We start from the raw sequence: 18121 nt of genomic DNA on the forward strand, positions 1-18121 counted from the left end.
CTCTATCTAGATGTTTCCATCCACTCAGATTGGTTCCTCAACTCCTACAACCAAGATGCTTCCATTCGCTTAGATTGGTTAGTGTTATCCTTAATAGGCATAAATTTCTAGGATCTGGAGTTTATTTATTGCAACTAAAAGCTAACAAAAAGTTTTTTCCCCATCCCCAAACTTAAATCTAACATTGTACTCAATGTTCTAAAGATGAAATTAAAAGCATGAACAAGGAGAAAATGTTACACTTGATGGAAAAGAAATAGGGAAGGATATTACCGTAAGCATGAGCGTGGGTGCCTCCCAGACAATGCTAAATTTAAAGTCTTCAGCTAGACATCAAATACCTCAAAAAGGATTGTCATCTTACAAAGTCATATACCAATAGCCGAAATAGCTGCGGGTCCTCAGAACCAAATAGAGCAGACACAAATGAAAGACTACCATATTGGATTAGAAAAATGAGGAGATGCAACATAAGTTGATCTAGGTATTTTATCAAGGCAACTAGATTTATCTGGGGTGTCTCTTTGGGCTCTATATAAGTGTCTAGATAAACAGGTTCAACCGAATGACGTGTCTCTGAGAACTGGGTTTCTTCATGGACAATATTCGGAGGATCGGGTAGCAGAGTTTGAGGAAACTCAAGTAGTATCTTTGACGCACAAAGCTCGAGTCCCAAGTTAGTAACTTCAATTAGGGATACATGACGATCACTAGAATCATCATTACCCCCAAACTTAGGGTGAACAATATCCTCAAAATGGACCAAAATCTATGGGATGGGTTCTATGGTCCATAAAGTCAGCACAATGACTAGCTTCTTTTGGGGACTGTTCATCTAAACGAACAACATCATCATATAATATATTATCAAAGAAAATATTTAGCATGGGCTCATCAACTAAGGTGTTCGTCATGTTTACCTCCTACGAAGCACTGAAAGGTTCAACAAATAATGGATTATCAAACATAGTGCAGGCTAAAGGATCAAGAACTAGAGTGCTAATCATATTCACCACTTCTAAATCATCTATATCAGAAGACTTAATGACATCAAAGACATTTAGATCAGTAGTCATATTACCAAAATATATGTTCACGAGTCCGGTTCTACAAATGATGACAACATTAGATGTGGCTAAGAATGTGCGGCCTAAAATCACCTGTATTTGAGCACTTGGGTCCTGAATAGGCTGGGTATCTAGAACAAAGTTATCCACTGGGTATATTAACATATAAACCTCAATAATAAAATCCTCTATGACACCACACGGTACTTTGACAGACCTATCAACTAACTGAAGTGTCATTTTGGTCGGTGTCGACTTACCAATACCTAGCTGGGTGTACACATGATACGGGAGTAAGTTAAAGCTAGCTCCTAAGTCAAGCAATGCCTTATCAACTACATGATTACAAATCACACAAGATATGGTGGGGCATCCAGGGTCGTTATACTTAGGTAGTGTTTGGTTCAGAAGAATTGAACTTACTTGACCAGCTAAAAAGGCTTTCTTATGGACATTCAGCTTACGCTTTCGTGTACAAAGATCTTTAAGGAACTTGGCATAAGCAAGCATTTTCCTAATTTCTTATAATAATGGAATGTTGATGTTCAGCTTCTTAAATGTTTCCATTATCTCGTTGAAAATCAACTCCTTCTTTGTTGGGGCTAACAACTATGGATATGGGGCTCTAGGCACAAAGGTAGTCTTATCAGGAATTTCTTGGGACTCATTAGAAATTGTATCAGTTTCCTAAACTATGGGTTCTTCTTGGGAAGTAGAAGGTGGAACTACAGTATGTCCACTAGGCATGGCTACCTTATTGTCTATTGTTTTACCGCTCCTAAGGGTTGTTATATAGTTCACATGGTTTTATGATTTCTCACCAACTAAATATATTTGATGAACTCCTCTAGGATTGGGATGTGGTTGACTTCGGAACTTGCCTTTATCTCTTTCTCTCAAAAACTCCACAATCAGACCCACCTGACTTTCTGTTAGAGCACTGCTTGGTTGAACCCACCAAGCGTTGGTATGTCAAGATTGGTTGTCATATTTAGTTCCAAAATTCGAGTCACTATTATGTAAACTACAGTCAACTTCGATAGGTTAGACTAGAAATGATATAAGTATTGTGCTCCAGTTACTCACAAAGATCTGAAGATGGATTGAAGACAACGAAAACATCTTCCTTCAGCTTGAGGTTAGTAACTATGACTTGACTTGTTCCATATCTATCTTGTGTCTTTAAAATCCTTTAGATTGAAAACATAACATGCAAAAATTATATTCTTATGAGAAAATTGTCAAGGAACTTATCGCCATAATCATTTGAATACTATTGTGATTATGTATGGGTATGAGGTGAGAATTTCATCCTAAGGAACAATGTTTTACATGTGTTCTAAGGAAGTAAACTCATGAACTTGTTTTTTGAATCGAAAAGGAAATCGCCAGGCATTATTGGGATTGTTATTCATTGCATATCTTGTGAACATCCAATATGTGTGATTTAGTATAACCGTTCATGACTGGTTGTGTTCTTGGTAAAACTATTAACAAAGGCCTGACTTATGTATTGGTATGACTTTTATCAGTGAAACCGATCTTAAGTAATCACCTGAGATGGTACGATCGATTTTGTGTTGTGTCTGACCAAATATGGGTAAAGGGGAACCGATCCTAGTAAGAGGTGCAGTACATCACAAAGGGGAATCGATCCTCGTAAGAGGTGCAAAAGGGGAAGAGATCCTATACACATGTGCAAAAAGTTTTTTTATTGAGGGAAGAGATCCTATGCACATGTGCAACAAGTTTTGTTATTGGTGGAAGAGATCCTATGCACATGTGCAGCACGGTTTTAACTATAGGGAACCGATCCTCTAGACATGTGCACCAAATTACAAGTTAGATACCATATATATATATACCGATTTTGGAAATATATTGCATATCTTGAGAAATTTTTGGTCTTGGAAATTCCTTGGTGTCCAAACTTCCTTGACTATGAATAATTGTGTTGTTACTGGTGTAGCCGCCTATTCGGAGAGGAGAGTAACCTAATTACGCGAAATATCTTACAACCGCTCAGTTTAAAGTCTTCTTTGGGATTGAGAAGCTCTAGCGTGTACCGTTGGTGGGAAACTAGAAGATTGCATTGTTATTTAAGTTTTCGATTATTGATTTGATTGACTAACGGTTGTTGAATCTTTGATTGCACCTAGTTTGTTTATTCTTGAGAACTTTCTCTTATGATATAATCCCCACTCAAACTAGATCAAAGATCAACGTTTCTACGGATCTAAGTCTTTCTAGATCCGTAAGATATATTCATTGTTTTGCTATTTAACAGACTCTGTTATGTGCGACAAATCAATAAGGAATCAAGTTTGTTTTTGCAGGTTGTTACTTTGAAGATTATATCGAAGATTAAAGACTTTGAAGATTTGAAGACTTATGTTCTTGTGTTTTGATTTTTGGTGTAACTTTCTGTGACTTGATTTTCGGGGATCAAATAGGTTGTTTATTTTCAATAAACATAAACCTTTTTAAGATCAACAAGTAGTTTGTGATTCTATCATAATCCTTGCAATCAAGACTGATTATTTCGGTGATCATTGTCTTGTTTGATCCTGTAATAGAGGAACTTCGGATCTGGTAGCAGGTCTTAAACCTTGGAGAATCCTTAAATACGCTTATATCATATATATATATCGGTATTGTGATTAAAAAGTGAGTTTTGTTACCAAACAATTTATCCTTTACTGTTTGGAATACGATCCAAAGGAATCATGTCTTGAGAGATTGAACCATTAAGAAGATAGATTAGATTTAAGTCCTAAAGAGAACGCCTGTTCTGCTAGGATATCTAATATCAAATATATATTGAGAACTTCGGTTCTGCTAGATATTACCAAAACAAATATCTATAGAGAACTTCGGTTCTGCTATATATTGTCAAAACAAGAATACCGCCTAAGCTGAGTAACTAGGATTTAAGTTTACTTAGTAGTGTCTACACGAAGTTGCAGGTTTACTTTTTGTAGCGTCTTAATTCATTGAGTATTCAAACCTGGACCAGGTCTCGGGGTTTTTCTACAAGATTGTAGTTTTCCTCGTTAACAAAATTCTGGTGTGTGCTTTGCTTTATTTCCGCATTATAATTGTTTTTATATTATAATTAAAGTAATTACACTTATACGTTAACTAGGCACTTGATATTTATCTTATAAGGTTTCGGTTATCAAGTGAACACTTTGTTGTAGTATTATCTCGATTTCATATCCATAAACGATCACACAAAGTATATTGGATTTCTCCACTTGTCTGATATAATTATTCACGTGTTAGGCCAGTCCGGACTAACCCTATTTCAAGTGGACATTGTGTTGAAATATTCCTCGAGTGATTGTTTCTCCAAGAGGTTTATACATGGTAGATATTGAATAGGTTGTGATCAAATAAAAAGATTGTGGTGTATTTGGGTACCCTCATCTTTTCACTTTCTAACTCGGAAATATCCTAAGAGTTAGCATGGACCATCTTTTTGTTTTCATCTAGAACTTGTGCAACCGATTGGTAAAATTCTATAGTGTTTCGAGTTAGCAAGGCGAGAGACTCTTCTAAACTTATGATTTTCTTATCTGAAGCGATCTGAAACTGTGTTGGTTCTGAAGGATTCTTAGCATAGCTAAAACCTAGGGGAATAACCTGAGATTTACTAGACTGACCTTAACTCTGACCCTTAGACCAAGAAAGTCTTAGATGGTTTGGATGGTTTCTCCAACCATGGTTATAGGTTTCTGAATATGGGTCAAACTTCTGATGGTTCTCAAATCTAATGTTATTATAAACAGCATTGGATTGCTCTTCAGTAGTATGTCCTTCCCAAAAAGGATCTACTCTACCATTAAAGTGACTCAATTCTAAAACTTCTAACCTTTTTGCTAGAGTTGTTATTTTGGCATCTGACTCATAAGGTCCTTCTACTTAAGGCTGTCAATGGGCACACATTACCCGGAACCGGACCGGGTGGTTTTGGGTTCCGTTTCCGGGTCCTAAAGTTGGACCCATTAACAACTTAGGACCCGGAGGGTAATTACCCGATTGTACCCCGAATATAAACGGGTCCAAATGGGTAATACCCGTTGGGTACCCGCGGGTATTGGGTACCCGGTTATTCACTCTTTTATTCATGTTTTTAGCAAAATTACAAGTATGTTGTTAGTTTTCGCTTTTATTTTTTTTTCATTTTTTTATTGCACTTAATCTTTATTTGGTACATTAATAAAGAAATAATAGTAAATTTTTATAAAAATAATTTAGATTCAAGCCAAAAAGAGAAAGATATTAAGTTTTTGAGAATTTTTAATTTTTTTCTTGATACCCAATGGGTACCCGGGTTTTTTAACGGGTCCGGTTCTAGGTCCACACATTCAGGAACCGGACCTGGAACCGTTAGGAACCAGACCCAACCTTTATAAGCAGGGTCCGGGTCTAGTGATACCCGGGAGGACCCGGACCCATTGACACCCCTACTTCTACCCTATTAACAGTCCCTCTACCTAGAAGAACGGTTTTCTTGGGTTCCCTACTATTTTCTCATTGATATATCTTTTCAGCGATTTCATTCAAAAATGTCATCGCCTGATCAACATCTTTATTCTCAAATCCACCTATGCATAAAGACTCAACCATGGTTGTTGTCGAATAATATAAACCCTCATAAAGGATCTGAACTAGCCTAACCTTCTCTAAACCATGGTGAGGACATTGAGATAACAAGTCATTGAACCTTTCCAAATACCTATATAGATATTCTCCCTCTTGTTGAGTAAAAGTACAGATTTGGTCCTACTAGACGGCGTTTTGGGCCTAGGGAAAAACTTCTGTAAAAAGGCAGATGTAAGTTGGTCATAAGTTTCAATTGACTTAGAAAGCAAACTATACAACCAAGATTTAGCTTTATCTTTCAGGAAAAAGAGGATTAACCTAAGTTTCAAAGCATTATCATCTAGGTATAGAATTTTCAGAGAACTACAAATTTCCTCGAACTCCCTAACATGAAAACAGGGGTTTTCACTCTCTTTTCCTAAAAAGACTGGGAGCATCTGCAAGGTACCAGGTTTCAGTTCAAAATTTGCCTCAGTTTCAGCTAACTTAATACATGACGGACGAGAGGTCCCATTTGGGTTCAACAAAGCTTTTAAAGTTGCAATTTCTGGCACTATCAAAGGACTAGGAGTACTTTCTTCACTAAGTGTCAAGTTTTCAAAACTGAAATTTCCAAAGACATGGATCTCAAAAGAAGAGTCTTCGAGCTACCCTCCTTCACAAGAAGAACTACTGGGTTTTTCATTAATCAATCGACCTAGAGTGTCTCTTTTCCAAGCCCATTCTCTAATGACCTCGGGCATACACTAAAAAAACAAAAAGTAGAAAAAAAATCCTAAAAGGAAGGGAAGTTCTAAACGAACATACACAAGGCTGACTCCGCCAAAGCAAACCTACTGATTTCTAGAAAACAACAAGCATGATGGCTCCCCTAGATTATTTCTAGACCAGCTCCTACTCTTTCCAAAGGAAATTCATTACAATTTAAGAAAACATCTCTGAAATCAATCTGAGTTAAAGTAAGTTGAATAGAGACAAGGAAAACTCAATGGAGCTTTGACACCCAGGCCTCACTGGCAAAAAATTCACTTGGGTTACAAGGCGGCACGCTCAACTTACATTAACCATCATGAACTTCGAAGTATGCTTAATAGAGCAACCAATATTTTCGAACGACCTTCCTATTACGCTCATTACCCTTCTCGTTCTAGTCAGTATTTTAAGCTTATGTTCGCGTTTGGTATCGTTTTCCTAAAGCGGACAAGAAGATAATGGTGATGGAATCCGAACCCTTATCTTGTATGGCCAGGCCTTGCCTTTTACTAGGAAATTAAACCGTTTTCAGTCCTCAACATATAAGCATACGAAAGAAGACAGTAAACCCGATGACAGGGGATTCGCGGGTGTTCAGACAAACTTACAACCGTTCCAGACGGGGGATGAACCGCTGAAGTCGACTCGGGCCACCGACTCCTATGTCAGTGTGCGAACCCGAGGGGCCGAGGCAATATCGTAATTGCCATTCTTCCTTGTGTTGTTTATATTTAAAATTACCCTTTCTTAGGTTTTAAAAATAAAAAGAATGTCCAAATGTCCAAAGTCCAAAAGAAAGTCCACAAATAAAGTGCCAAAGAAAAAAAATTTACAAAAAAATAATATTCCTAATACAATTTCTAAAAAGAAAATATTATAAAATTCTTTTTTTTCTTTTTCTTTTTCTTTTTCGTTCTTTTCCCTTTGTCTCTTGATTCCAAATCTTTAAGTAATCACCAAAATCTTTGGTAACTTCTCTTTCTTTCGCTCCAAATTCCAAAAATCTGTAATAAAAAGACTGTTAGAGCATAGCTTAGTTGAACCCACCAAGCGTTGGCATATCAAGTTCGATTGTCACATTTTAGTGAATCAAAACTCATTTCAAGAGTCGCTTGATTATTTACTAGAGTCAACTTCGTATAGATTAGCTAGAAAGTTATTAGGATATGAGACATACAAGTATTACTCGAAGACTTGAAAAATGTGAAGAAGTAAAGAGCTACAACGACGACATCATCCTTCCTCTTGAGGTTAATAATATTTTGACTTGAACAGTTTCATTCCTAACGTATCTTTCAAGTCGTGATATATTCAAAACATAACTGCGAAGCTGTGATTGATTATACTCTAGTTAGACGTAGTATTAAGGAATTACAATACGAAGTATAATGCTTATCTTTTGAACTTCGTATATAAGACATCGACATAATCGTATGAATGCTATTGTGATTATGTATGGTTATGGGTGAATATTTCGTCCTAGGAAACAATGTTTTACATTCGTTTAAAGGAAGTACATTCATAAACTTGTTTTGTGAATCGAAATGGAAATCGTTAGGCTTATTGGTATTGTTATTCATTGCAAATATTTGGATTTCCAATATGTGTGTTTAGTATAACCGCTCATAACTTGTTTATGTATCTTGGTAAAACTATTCGCAATGCCTGTCTTATGTATCGGTATGACTTTTACTAGTGAAACCAATCTTAAGTAATCACTAGAGATGGTATGATCGACATTTGTAATTGGTGTGACCATTCCTAGTCATTGGGTAACCGATCCTAGAACTTGGTTGGGACTAATCACAAGATGTGTAATCGATCCTTGTGGTAGGTTAACAAGTCTTAGTAATTGGTGCAATCGATCCTATAACTTGAGCAACCGATCACAAGTATGTACCATAAATAAGTGGTAACCGATCCTGCTACTTAGTTAACCATTTTATGGAAACTAATGTGACTGATCATAGTAGCCACTTAGAGGTAGAACCGAAACTTGTTTTTGGTAGAACCGTTAAACCCATAAATGGTGATTGAATGTTTTCGATCAATCACATAGTTCCTGGAAATCATATGAACCAATTCTAAACTTGTTTGGAAGTGTGGCAAATCGGTTCCAATATTGTAAATATCAAAGAGGATTTACAAAGTAAAGATGTCGACATACTTTGAACACGTGCAGTAATTTGTATCTATTATTGTTCAAAGATATTCCGTAATAACTAAAGGAGAATCCCGGATCGAAATAAATTGAGAACCTATTAATTAAGGTTTTTAGTTTTATATGATTTTAATTTCCAGCAATTAAATGCATATCTTTAGAAAATAATAATTGGTAATGTGCATTTACTAATTGTAGATTTTCTACTGAGATTTCGGTCAATATTCGGACAGAGCATTTCCGGAAATTATGAAAAACAATTTTGGGTTTATTGCATATCTTTGAGAATATTCTATTTTGGAAATTCCTTGGTGTCCAAACTTCCTTGGTCTATAAACATTGAAGTTTGCATTTCGAGCAAAGTAATCCTCAGAGCCAGCAAACTACGTTGTGTTATTACTGGTGGAACCGTATATTCGTTGAGGAAAGTACCCTAATTAGGCGAAATCTCTTACGACCGCTCGTTTTAAAGAATTCTTTGGGATTGGGAAGATCTACGAGTACCATTGGTGGGAAACTATATAATTACAGTTTATTATTAGTTTTCGATTGATTTGATTGACTAATGGTTGTTGAACTTTGATTTCACCTAGTTTGTTTATGCTTGAGAATCTTCTCTCCTGATATAAGATTCACTCAAACTATATCGAAGTATCGACGGGGATCTTTAGGACTGTTTGTAGATCTAAATACGTCGTGTGATAATCCATCATTAACAGACTTCGTTCTGTGTGTGATTGATTACAAGAGATTCAAGTTGTTTGTGTACAGGTGTTTTCTAAGAATATTTGAAGACAAAAAAGATTTATATTTGAGTTCATAACCTTTGGTGTGCACAAAACTTCGTCGGTTGGGGATCCAACTATAATCGGTTTATCTTTTGATAGATGGATTGATTAGTTGCATAGATCGGCATCAATACATTTCTTTGTGATTTATAGTATTGATGCATAGTCTACACAATTACTTTGGTAGTTGTTGAATAAATTGATCTAAGAACCCGACAAAGGAGTTTATTGGAATAAACGGAAGAGTCTTTTGTCAAACTCATATCACGTTGTTTGAAAAGAGTTGTTGCAGAACAGATTTGTTGTTTCTTTACTGTTTGGAATACGAACCAAAGGAATTGTTCCAAGTGCGTGAATTATTACAAGTTAGAGGCGCAGGGATACTGAGGGAACTAGGTGAACTATAGATTTAGTTGCTTGGTCTCAACTATACGAAGTTGGTGTAGATAGCGGTTTAATTCTGAGAGTATTCAATTCTGGACAAGGTCCCAGGGTTTTTCTGCATTTGCATTTTCCTCGTTAAGAAAATCATGATATGTCTTTTACTTTTCTATTTCCAAAGTTATAATTGTTTTTATTATAATTAGAAGTAAAATACACAAACGTTAATTCCTAATTACTTGATAGCACTCCTACAGTGTTTAGTTAAGTCCAAACCTATTATCAAGTAATCATGCTTCGTTGTTGTATTGTCTCGATCTCGTATCCATAGACGATCACACGAAGTGTGAACCGATTAGTTGCATTGTCTCGACTCAGTCCATAGACAATCACTTTTGGATAAAGGACTTATAGGTTAAAAAGTTTTAGATTGAGATATATTTGGGTACCCTCGTCTTTTCAATTGGTATCAGAGCAGACAAACACGAAAATATCTAACAATCTATGTTTGGTGCGATCCAACCTATAAGATTGGAATCTAAAAATAGTTTGTATAAAACCTGATAATGATTTAGTTAACGTAACTCAAGACATCAAGAGTTTTGAATTAACACTTGATGATGGTATCTACGATTCAACATATGAAGACCTTCATGAAAGGGATTCTACTAGACAAGTTCATCTTGTTAATGATGCAGAAACTAGTGATAACTGGGAATCATGCCTAGAAAATCAGTTGGATGAAATATCCGATGATGGAGACTCAGATATTAATCGAGATGTGGATGATGACATTTCGAAATACTCAAAGATATTAAAGCCTTTGGGAAAGATTAAACTCAAAACTCTTGATGTCAATGATCTCTTAACTCCTCTATGTCGATAGAATAAGAAGTTGAGAAAAGTTTTTCAAGGACAATATTGTGGTTCTCGCACCACTGGATATATTCTTAAAGATCGTACAAGCAATCTAAATTCTAAGAAATTAGAATGTGAAAATATTCGACGAGAACTTTTGTTGTCGGAAAAGAAATGTGCTGAATCGGAAGCAATGTTTAATTCTCGACAATCATAGGGTCTTGAAGAATAATCCAGTGCTAGTCTCTCTCAGAAATTTTGTTTAGAGAAAGAGCGTGATGTTGCTCTTGAAAATATTGATAGGTGTAGAATACACCGTTAATTATTATCTTTTGGTTATGCTTTCTTTGCTATTTTTGTTGTAAATTATGTATTTTACGCATGTTTTTTAGTTATTAAGTACTCTGGAGTCACACGGAGGAAAAGAAGAAGAAATCACCCCATTTGAGTAAAAAGGGCAAAATTGTCATTTCATGAGAAAACACTATCTGGATCCCATCCAAGGTTAAGAGGCAACTCTGTAGAGGAGTACTGAAGATAGGCCAGCTATGGTTAAGGGGATGCCATCTGGGTAACCCTTATCAAGGTGACTGGGGTGTCTATATCCTGCCCCAAATCTAACCTAACCCTAGAGTCGAGAGATTTCTTTCTCTCAATCATTTTCTCATTATGAGCAGCGGCTGCTGCTGAAAGCCGAGAGACTAAATTCGAGAAAGTCATTGAATCGAGAGTTTCAGATCAGAAATGGAGTCAGGGGTTTGATTGTGCTGCTGAGAAGAAAGGTTTTATACTCTAATTATCGAAGAAGATCGATGAGAAATTGGTGTTCTTAAACTGACAGGGTTCGAAGGAATTGAGGGGTTAATGGCAGAGATTGAATTAAAGGGTTTGTGGTTGATTTGAGTTAAGCTCAGTTGAGAAATAGAAAGATGAAGAAACTACTACAAAAACTGGGAGAGTACAGGGGAGATGATGAATCTGTTGCTGCTATGAAGATGGAAATTTATATGGGTTTGCTGGAGATGAAGCTGCAGTTGTGGGTGTTGATGCAATACAGGAATGGAGGAAGAGTCGAGCTTATTGTTGAAGCTGTAAAATGGGATTTCAGAGAACCAGAATATGCAGGCGATGATTATTGTTAAGGGAAGAGCTGGTGATGATTTGAAGCCTTGCAATTAAATGACAAGAAAGTGTTCTGTTAACACTAGCAAAAAGAATGAATAGATGAATGTTAGGCTTGTTACAGGGAAAGAAGAATGGCCTGAAATTGGCCTGGAAAAGCCCAAAAAACAAACGGAACTCTGCCAGATTTTCTTACTGGCGAGTTAACTCAGTGATTCGCTTATCCAGCTCAATTGACTCAGTCCAGTTAGACCATTCAGCCGAGGTAGGCAGCTGACTCAGTGGCTGATTCATTCTCTCCCTTTGACCCCTTGACTAACGGTTTGACCAGTCTGACCGTTAACTGTAACGACATCAGAGGGTATATTCCTCCGGTGACCGGAAGTGATACTCAGGTGGACGTCGATGATTTTTCCGACCGAATTCCGGTGATTCCAGGATTTTTCCGGCGACCCAAAAGTAGCAGAATTTTGTGAAGAGTAATCTAGACTCATGGGTTTGAGGAATTGGGATTGAATTTGGAAGGAGAAGGTGGAAGAGTTTTACAAAGACAAGGATTTGGAATTTGAGCTACAAAGGAAAGGGATTCTATTCCTAAGAGGATTGCAAGGATATTGAAGCTTATAAATAGAGAAGTTCTACACACACTTCTACACACCTCTCTACACACACAACACTTGTGTTTTTGCTTGCTTTCAAAATTCTTCTTTTAATTATTTGTGTGAACTTTAAAAATTCTCCCTTTAATTATTTGTGTGAATTTCAAAAACATGAGTAGCTAATTTTCTTATTGATTGAGGATGAATTCCTAGTTCTTAACATGTTTTGAGTTTTGTTTTTAAATCTACTTTGAAGTTTTTCACATGATTATCGTTTGTTTTTACTAATAGGAATGTTTATACATTCATGGTTGATTGATAGATTGTTTAGGAGGCCAAATAAATTGATTTGTTAATTGATCTAAAGCTAGTGAAAGTTAGGGGATAAGCAATCGTTTCTTGACTCTTTACACAAGTAGCAAACACGAGACCTTGCAGAGGGATTCCGTGGAGCAGTTGTGTGTGGAAAAAAAGTTAGTAAGTAGACCTTGAGCTAAAAGTATAACTACTAATATCAACCTAATAAATTCATAAATCTTAATGCATTTGACTAAATTACATCTTGAGTGAGCTACTACTAGGTGGTTTGGTGAATAGAATCCGGTAGTCGAGAACTTCTGTATCCGGTGATATTAGGGATTTAGGGGTTTAGCACTGAGCTAGCTGCTTTACCTACGGTTGGTGATAATCTGTGACTAATAAAAAGTGGAAAAAACATAACTTGAATCATTTTTTTGCAATGAAGAAGGATTCCTTGATCTAATCTCTCTTATTGATTTCAACTTACTTTTAATTGCTTTATTCTTTTTTTTAAAATCTAAAACCCCCCTTTTTGTGACACTAAACAACTAAAACCTCTTGCTCCTCGTGGGAACGAACTTGACACTATATTACTTGTTAATTAGGTGGAAAAATATTAATTAATTTGTTGTGGTTACGACACGCATCAAATTTTGGCGCCGCTGCCGGGGAGCACGGACGATTTTAGTTGTTTTATTTTTCTTTTTGCTTTATTCTTGCTTTGTTAGATTCTATATCGTATCTAACTTAGTTTTCGAGAATCTTGTTTCAGGTACTATATCTTTGGTGAATGCTTAAAGAGGGCAAACCGAGTCCAATTGGTATACGTCTTCGATCACTCAACTAAAGGACCTCTTTCGAGCGGTTAACACTCCGCTTCCTCCTTCTTCATCTAGTGAGTTCGCAGATTCCGATATAGACGAAGAAGAAATGGCTGATCGTACACTCAAGGATCTACTTCTCACAAGCTCGATACACAACAATGGTGTATCCAAACTAATTCAACCTTCGAGATCAAGCCGGGGTTGATTAGAGAGTTACCAAAGTTTCATGGCATGGTGAATGAAGATCCAAACAAACATCTTATGGACTTCTCTACCATAGTCATGGCTATGCTTCCACCGGAGACTAATGCGGATGGAGCAATGTTGAAAGCTTTCCCGTTCTCTTTGGCGGGCAATGCTAAGGAATGGTTGTATTATTTGCCTTCCGGAAGTATCACCACATGGAATGGGATGAAGAAACTTTTCCTCGAGAGATATTTTCCTGCCTCAAAAGCTACTCAAATTCGCAAGGAGATTTGTGGGATGAAGCAAAATGTGGGAGAGTCATTGTATGAATGTTGGGAGCGATACAAGAGATTGGTGGCAGCTCCACACCATCAATTCAGTGACGTCATGATACTCCAATACTTCTATGAAGCTCTCCACCCAAGTGATAGATCTCTTCTTGACGCCGCAGGTGGTGGTGCACTAATTAACAAGACGTTGACCCAAGCTAGAGAGTTGATTGAAAGTATGGCTGCAAACTCGCAACAATTCTACACAAGAGAAGAAACAACGGTTAGGCGAGTGCATGAAGTTAGTGATTCATCATCATACCTTGAACAAAGGATGGGGAGCATGGAAAGGGTAATGCAACGAATGGACGCGGTAATTATTCCGGATGATGAGACCGAACAAGTAAATGCTTTATATCCAAATCAAAGGCCAAGGTACGATCCATACTCCAATATTTACAATCCCGGTTGGAAGTATCACCCTAACTTTAGTTATGCCAATAAGCAAGCGGCGGCTCCTAATCCATATGTGCAACAAAGTGGTTTCCAACAATCACGCTTCCAACCTCAACAACAATTCCAACCACAACAAGTCAAGGAGCGTGATTCTTCGAGTGATGACAAGCTCAATGCGTTAATGCAAGGCATGCAAGGTCTTACTTATTGTTACAACAAAGCCAAAAAAGAATGAATCGGCCATTAAGGCTTTGGAAACCCAAATTGGACAATTGGAAACCGATGTGCATCTATTGAAATCTCAAGCATCCACAAAGCTTCCTTCACAACCATTTGTGAATCCAAGAGAGAATGTTAATGCGGTTACGTTAAGAAGTGGGAGACAAGTAGAGAGTCCAAATTATCATGAAGAAGCTAGTGAAGAGGTATTCAAAGACAAGGAGGAAGTTGCACCAAAGGAGAATTCAACACCAACAGACCAATCCAAGGAACCGGTTCCTAGTTTCACTACTCCACCTCCTTTTCCTAGTTGCTTTGCTAAGTCCAAGAAAGAAGCTCAAGAAAAGGCACTCATGGATATCTTCAAGAAGATAGAAATCAACATCCCATTCATAGAGGCCATCAAGACAATGCCAAGGTATGCTAAGTTCATGAAGGAATTATGCACAAAGAAGGATAGGTTGATTCATAATGAAATTACTAAAGTTGGAGAGAGTGCGTCGGCTATGCTATTGAAGAAGTTGCCTACAAAGTGCACGGATCCCGGTGTTTTCACGGTGCCAATTACTATTGGTACAAAAAGGTTTGAACATGCTTTACTTGACTTGGGAGCTTCCATAAGTGTAATGTCGTCCGATATATATGACACCTTGAATCTTGGACCTTTGAAAGATACAAGAGTTATTATCCAATTAGCAAACAAGTCTAACATATATCCTAAGGGACTTGTAGAAGACGTGCTAGTGCAAGTGAATGAGCTAATTTTTCCGGTTGATTTCTTCGTGGTGGATATGGACAACAATGAGAATCGGTCATCTACTTCTTTACTTCTTGGGAGGCCATTTCTGAAGACCGCAAAGACGAAGATTGGCGTTGACAAGGGTACACTTACTATGGAATTCGATAAGGAGATAATACACTTCAACATATTTGAAGCCATGCGCTACCCAAGTGATGTGCATTCCACTTACTCCATTGATGTGGTTAGTTCGTTAGCTCAACAAATGGTGGAATTGAGTCGAAAGGATGAACTTGAGGTGGTGTTGCAAAAGAGCATTGAATTGGACGTCCACGGCTTGTCTAATTTGGATGTTGAAATCTCCAAGGAATTGGTGGAGATGTGTGGTGCCTTGACGGCATTGCAAGAAGCTAAAAAGGGTAATGTTTCATATATTTCTTTACACATGGATGATGAATTACTTGTACCATCTATTGTGAAGGCGCCTAAGCTAGAATTGAAACTACTTCCGGAACATTTGAAGTATGCTTTCTTGGGAGATGAAGATGAGCTTCCGGTGATTATTGTAAAGAACCTCACACCGGTACAAGAAGACCGTTTGCTTAGAGTTTTGAAAGAGAACAAAACGTCTATTGGGTGGACAACTGCGTACATCAAAGGCATTAGTCCATCCGTGTGCATGCATAGAATTCTAATGGAAGAGAACGTGAAGCCGGTACGTGATGCTCAACTTAGGCTTAATCCTCCAGTGATGGAGGTTGTGAATAAAGAGATACTCAAATTTCTAAGTGTGGGGGTGATCTACCCAATATCTGATAGCAAATGGGTTAGTCCGGTACAAGTGGTACGAAAGAAGTCCTGTGTTACGGTTGTTAGAAATCAAGACGATGAACTTGTTCCTACAAGAGTTCAAACCGATTGGAGGGTGTGCAGGCATTGATTATCGAAAGCTTAATTCCGCAACTCGAAAGGATCACTTTCCTTTACCTTTCATTGATCAAATGTTGGAGCGGTTAGCGGGGCATTCTTATTATTGTTTCTTGGACGATTATTCGGGATACAACCAAATTGTTATTGCACCGGAGGACCAAGAGAAGACCATTTTCACTTGTCCGTTTGGAACGTTTGCATATAGACGGATGTCGTTTGGTCTTTGCAATGCACCAACTACTTTCCAAAGATGCATGGTTAGTATATTCTCGGACTATGTGGAGCGCATCATCGAGGTATTTATGGATGATTTCAGTGTTTACGGCAATTCTTTTGATAGTTGTTTAGACAACCTTGACCTAGTTCTTAAACGATGCATAGACACAAACCTTGTCCTTAATTGGGAGAAATGTCACTTTACGGTAAACCATGGCATAGTACTTGGTCACATCGTGTCCTCTCGAGGGCTCGAAGTGGAAAAGTCAAAGATAGATTTAATAAGAAACTTACAATATCCCACTTCGGTGAGGGAAATCCGTTCATTTCTTGGCCATGCAGGTTTCTATAGGCGGTTTATCAAGGATTTCTCCAAAATATCCATGTCGATGTGCAAGTTATTACAAAATGAGGTACCTTTTGACTTCAATAAGGAATGCAAGGATGCCTTTGATAAATTGAAGGCAATGTTTACAAGTGCGCCAATTATCAAATCACCGTATTGGAATCTTCCATTTGAATTAATGTGTGATGCTAGTGATTATGCGGTTGGAGCCGTTTTGGGTCAAAGAGTGGAAAAATTGTCCCATGTTATCTATTATGCATCGAAGACCCTTAATGATGCACAAATCAACTATTATACCATGGAGAAGGAGTTATTGGCTATAGTTTTTGCATTGGAAAAGTTTCGATCATATTTGGTGGGCACAAAGGTTATTGTATATTCCGATCATGCCGCACTTAAATACTTAATAAAGAAGAAAGAAGCTAAGACAAGGCTAATCCGATGGATCCTATTGCTACAAGAGTTCGACATAGAAATTTGAGACAAGAAAGGTGTGGAAAATACCGTTGCGGATCATCTCAGTAGACTTGTTATGTATCAAGAAGAACTTCCATTACAAGACCGCTTTCCGGACGAACAACTTTTCTCCTTGGAAAATTATACACCTTGGTACGTGGATATAGTGAATTACTTGGTAACAAGGAAGGTACCTAATACAATGTCTAACTTCCAAAAGATGAAACTTAATAAGATAGCCAAGCAATATGTGTGGGATGAACCATACTTATAGAAATATAGCGTGGATCAAATGATACGAAGGTGCGTGCCGAATTCCGAATTTCAATCTATTCTCTCTTTTTGTCACACTCTCGCTTGTGGTGGCCATTTTGGTTCTAAACGTACCGCTCTCAAAGTTCTCGAGAGTGGATTTTATTGGCCAACCTTGTTTGAAGATGCACATGTTTTTTGCAAATCGTGTGATAGATGTCAAAGAACGGGAAATCTAGGTGCTCGAAATCAAATACCACTCACACCAATCCTCACCGTTGAAATTTTGATGTGTGGAGAATCGATTTTATGGGCCCTTTTGTCAATTCAAATGGAAATTTTTATATACTTCTTGCGGTGGATTATGTTTCGAAATGGGTGGAAGCTAGAGCCACCAAAACTAATGATTCTCAAGTTGTTTGTGATTTTGTAAGAGAAAACATATTCACTAGGCATGGTACACCAAGAGTGGTGATAATTGATGGAGGCTCACATTTCAAGAAGGCTTTCCACGCTCTCCTCAAGAAGTACAACATTACACATAAGATTGGTACGCCTTATCATCCACAAACTAGTGGACAAGCGGAAATT

Source organism: Papaver somniferum, chromosome 11, assembly GCF_003573695.1.
Source record: "Papaver somniferum cultivar HN1 chromosome 11, ASM357369v1, whole genome shotgun sequence".
Taxonomy (NCBI): domain Eukaryota; kingdom Viridiplantae; phylum Streptophyta; class Magnoliopsida; order Ranunculales; family Papaveraceae; genus Papaver; species Papaver somniferum.